We start from the raw sequence: 5,576 nt of genomic DNA, 5'->3' as shown, positions 1-5,576 counted from the left end.
TTCACTGGAGGTAAAAACATCATATTTCAGAGAAATTAATAAGTTTCCCATTATCTCAAAGTAATTATAAGTGCTGAACAGTTTGATGTTGGTGTTAGTTAGGGTGGAGACCTACAGGAGCTAGAGAAAATTTTCTCGTCCAGAGATCAGGACAGAAGGAAGAAAAAGTTTATTTTACTGTTCTAAACATAAAAGGGCCAATATGGAAATGAAAAAGAGAAACAATGTTGGCAGGGAGAATCAGGTACTCTTTTTATTTAGAAGTTGTAAAGGGGATGAAGATGATTTATGGCTATGTTGCAGGAAGATGAGGCCCAACGGAGAGAAAGAGCACCCAAACACCATAGTTATAAGAGGAAGGGCTTTATTCATTGGGCCAGGAGCTTATGGCATAGAAGATTTCCAAATGGCTGCGCTCCCCGACTGGCTTGGTCTTTCCCTTTTTATTGACAGTCAAAAATTTCCACCCCACAGGCACCCTTCCCATTGGCCAGTTTGAATCAAGTGGGAGATGCTACTCCAGCCCCTACAGAACTGTGGGATTTCACAGAACTTGGAAATTTCCAAGTTCCAGGGAGTTAAGCCTATAAATTCCCAAGAGCTGAGTCACCATGGAGAGGGCCCTGCAGGTGCATCCTCGTGGTCTCCCTGTGAAGACCTGTTCTCCCAGACCTCGCCCCTCTCCAGTATCCTCTCTCAGCTATACCCAAATCAACATGGTACTGTGAAATTGCTGCAATATGGCTCTTCTTCTTAGCACAGGCCCATAACAGAAGCAGCAGACAAGTTTGTCACTGATGATTGTGATCTTGCCATTGATTCCACCTGTGGAGAACCGGCTGTGAGATGCAGGGTCCTCACAGCCTGGGAAACATTCAGAGAATGAACCCCCAACTGCTTCTCCATTCCCAAAACAGCCAAATTCCTTTCTTCATGCTATTTCTGCCAGAAGTCACTGTAGCTCTCTTTGTGTAGTTAACTATGCAGAGATCCTAGAGATCTCTGCCTTTTTTCTCCTTGTCATATGCTGACAGAGTAGAAACCACTAAGTCACATAGTTCTTCCTTTGTTTTGTTAACTACACAGAGATCCTTGAGACCTCTCCCTTCTTATTTCTTGTCATATGTTAACGAAGATGAGTAGAAACCATTAACAAGATGAGTCTCTATTCGAGTCATTTACAATTTCCAATTATATTGTAAGATCAAAAATAAGTCTTTTGTTTATGCTACTTGTTAGATAATTGCCTCAGAAAGCCCCTTCCCCAAAAGGCCCCTTCCTGCTCTTAAAGTTACAACTCCTCCTCAAGCACAGGGTGTGGCTTACCTCATTACTCTGTTCCAATTACCCACTACCTGCCCCTTATGGCTCTTTCTGCCTAAGCAATAACTCCTTATTGGTTGTCCCACCATGCCGGCACCATTCTGAGACTTTCCTATATAAGGGTACGTTCTCCTCCCTCTTGCTCTCTCCCCCTCTCCCCGCCTCTCTTCTCTGCTCTCCCTCTCTCTTCTCTTCTCCACTCTCTCATCTCTCCCCTCCTCTTTCCTCTCCTCTTTTCTCTTCTCTCCCTTCATTGGTGCTGCTCTGCAGTCTCCCTCCCCCACCAATAAAAACCTTTCCTACAAGCCTTGGTAGTCTGTGAGATCTCTGCCAGATCTGCCTCCCTTTCTGTGAGATCTCTCCCTTCTCTGCCTCCCTTTCACTACTTCCCTGTACAGATACTATAAAATAATGCTGATTTTGTGTTTTGGTACTGGCTGCCATCCTTTGTTTTCGTGTCTTCTCTTACATTGTATTTTCATCATTCCCCACCAATTCCATTCTGGTTTGCTCCCCTCTGCCATGCTGGTTCACAACATCTACCTTCAGGTATAATTTTGGGCCAGAACTGAGGACTGTAGCTTGCATTGCTACCCATACCTCTCTATTTAGGAATTCTCCAAGGCTGTAAAAGAGCTAATTGTAAAAGGCAGTTTCCAGCTAATGTAAAGAAAAAGATTTATATTTCCTTTCTGTCTCTTAGGCTCTTTTCAGATGTTGCGAAAAATGGAACCCCTGGGGTGCCTGTCAGGTAGTCAGCTAGATGAACACACATTCTCACTCATAACTGGAAGCTGAAAAAGTTGATCTCGTAAAGGTGGAGAATAGAATACTGGTGACTAGAGACAGGGAAGGATGCAGGGAACAGCTATGGATTTGTTAATGAGAGAGGATACCCGAGAAGGTTGAGGTCTAGGAGAACAGATCTTCTCAAGGAGACCACAAGGATATACCTGCAAGGTCCTCTCCATGATGACTCAGCTCTTGGGAATTTGCAAACTTAACTTCCTGGAACTTGGAAATTTCCAAGTTCTGTGAAATCCTGTAGTTCTGTAGGGGCTGGAATAGCAATTCCTGCTTGATTCAAACTGGCCAATGAGAAGGGTACCTGTGGGGTGGAACTTTTTGAATGCCCAAGAAAAAGGAAAGACCAAGCCAGTTGAGGAGTGTGGCCATTTGGAATTCTTCCTTAAGCTTCCAGCTGGTGAATAAAGCCCTTCCTCTTATAACTATGGTGTTTGGGTGCTCTTTCTCTCTGTTGGGCCTCATCTTCCTGCAACATTTTTGGTTCCCTGACCAGGAAGCGAGATCACCCTTGGAGAGAACATGCACCTACCTGGTAGTTGCTGCCAATCCTCTGGACACCCACGTGGGAGCCCCTGATTGGCCTGGGTGGAGAAAAGACCCTTTCGGTGGGTCATCAAGGAGTAAAACACTGGGAGGAACTGGCATCCAGGAACAGGTGCCTAAACAGGGAGATGTCTAAGGCAAGGTAGGATCAATCTGGGGGTCCCACTATAGTTTTAGTGGAAGAAGGAGCCTGATCAACTCCTTGAGCATTAGGTTGCTGGCAGGTCTGTTGAGAGGTGTGTGAGTGTGGATGTGGTGTAATAGAGAGCTTCGAGGGTGGAGTTGGGCCTCCCTTCACAGGGCTTATGGAGTGTTGGTTTGCCTCCTATGGCTAAGTGGCAGCTCCAGTGGGAAATCTGAAGGCTGCTCAGGTTAAGAAATGGGTTGGAATTGTGTGCATGTGAGTGCTTGGAGACTGAGACAGGTAACAAAAAGTGGGGTTTCACCCTCCCCCCCATTCACAGGGTGAAACGAATGTGTGAGTGTGCCTTTCTTCCCTGCTTCAACTTTGCAGAGAAACTGGAAGTTCCAGGTTTTCCACTTTCTGTCTTTGGCTGTCTTGGAAAGTGGCCACATGGCCATGTGCATCTTGGGGGAAAATGAAAAGACATCAGAAAGGATGTTGTAGTTTTGTTACTGGAATTTCTTCAGTGAGTCTTTGGTCTCAGAAATTTGAGAATTGAGTCCATGGGCCATAGATCAGTGATAAAATGGGATTTTGTTGGACTGAGGGGCATGCAGAGAGAGTGGAGTGCCAGAGCTATTGCCAGAGGGGCCCTGCCTTGGAAAGTGTTGCAGCAGTCTGGTGAGCTCTGGATGGCCCTTGAAAATCTGGGGAAGAGAGTGTAAATCTCATGCTGGATGGGTTGTATCCATATCAGCAACAGGTCCCAAGGTGAACAGTCTCTTGAATGGGGGAAGAGGCCCAGGTCTGTTTCCTGCATGAGTCCTTTGTCAAGGGGTAAATAACTGGCCCTGAGAGATATTTTGGCCAGGACTTGGTAGGTAGAAAAATAACTTTACAAACTGAATGGGTATTCTAGCATATGATTAAATGCAGCCCCTCACCTTGGACAAGGTTATTAGGTCTTTGCAGTGGTTTTTGTTTGGAAAGGGGATTAGGGTGTGTGCTTCTTATTTAGGGTGAAGCCGTCCAAAAGTTCTCAGGTTGCTTTGTTCATGACCTTGCTGGGGCTCAGAGAGTTGTACCTGGAGATGAGAGTCTGATGTCTGAACTCACCTGAGCCTGAAAAATGGGGGTTCCCTGTTCAGCCCTGAGTGGGAAAATCCTATATCAATGTTATATCTCATAAAATGTCTCTCATTTGTAAAATGTAATAATTTGGTTGTTTAAATTATTGGAGAAACTTAGTCTTTGTCAAAGGATAAGATTCTTGCCTTCTAATTATCAGATTGGCTGAGTGAGTGCGTGACTTCATAGTAAGCTGAGATCCTGTTTTGTGGGGAGTTTTTGAGAGTAAGAGAAATTAGACAGAAAGGAGAATGCCACTGTGTAAAGAAAGAATCTTGTGTGATAAATTTTGTCCTGGAACAGAATGGTTGAGTAAGAAAGTGAAAGACAGGGTAAGAGTTAAAGAAAGTTTAGAATGTTTGTAGATTGTGCAGGTTAAATGAAGCTCATAAAAGAGAATTTGTGAAAAAAATTTACATGTGATCCAGTTGACTATGTATTTCCTTTTAAAATCTCTCAGCTTGTTATCTTTTTTTTTTTTGAGACAGAGCCTCAAGCTGTCCCCCTGGGTAGAGTGCTATGGCTTCACTGCTCACAGCAACCTCCAACTCCTGGGCTCAAGCGAGTCTCCTGCCTCTGCCTCCCAAGTAGCTGGGACCACAGGCACCCGCCACAACGCCCGGTTATTTTTTTTTTTTTGGTTGCAGCCATTATTGTTGTTTGGTGGGTCCAGGCTGGATTCGAACCTGCCACCTTAGGTGTACGTGGCTGGCGCCTTAGCCGCTTGAGCCACAGGCGCCGAGCCTCAGCTTGTTATTTTACTTGAAACAATGTTTTAGGCCTTTGATATTTGACAAAAAAATCAAAACTCTAAATTTGGGGCTTGGCACTCAAAGTGCAGTGGTTGCAGTGCTGGCCACATGTACCAGAGACTGGGGGGTTCGAGCTCAGCCCAGGCCAACAAAACCCCCCCCCAAAAGCACAACTCTAAATTTGGTCTTTTTGAAATATTAAGACCACTGAAAGTCATAGGAAAACAAATTAAACTTATTTGATTAATAAAAAATGTATAGGAAACATTGTCAAATATGAAATGCATAGGCAGAAAGCCTGTATGTCTCTGCCTCTGTTGTTTCTGAGAGCAAACATGTACAAACTTTGTCTGGCACAATTCAGGAGAAACTGAGGGAGAACTCCATTACAGCCTTTGACCTAGCACAAAGGAGTTAAAATTCCTGTGCTCAGAAGTCAGCCAGGAGGCTGAGGCATGTAGGTGCATGACCAGTATGTCTCAAGGACCTCTGAGTTGTGGTTTTGCAAGATTAAGTTACTGCTTCCAGATGGCCTGAGGCTGCAAAGAGCAGGCAAACAATCAGCCTTTCTCCCCACAGCAGTTTCCATATCTATCAAGAAGTGGGGTAGGGAGTTGACAGTCTGCTTTTTCATGGCTACTATTTTGAGTATTATAGATAACTTAGAAGAATGTGTCTCACTTGAAAAGTTAAATCTGTTTTTTACAGTATGTTAGTGAGGTAATGGTATGAATATTAATTAGCAGTGTGTACGTGCAGCACCGGCTATATAAGTTGGGAAGAAATGAAGAAGTTTGCTATTTGCCATAAAAACAGTAGGCCCACTTTATACTTGTTAATGGCAATACTCAATATAATGAGATCTCAATTATCAATATCTATGCACCCAACCAGAATGC

The sequence above is a fragment of the Otolemur garnettii genome, unplaced genomic scaffold (assembly GCF_000181295.1).
Source record: "Otolemur garnettii isolate 467f Iridium unplaced genomic scaffold, OtoGar3 scaffold00152, whole genome shotgun sequence".
Lineage (NCBI taxonomy): Eukaryota > Metazoa > Chordata > Mammalia > Primates > Galagidae > Otolemur > Otolemur garnettii.
Note: the sequence above shows the minus strand (reverse complement) of the source record.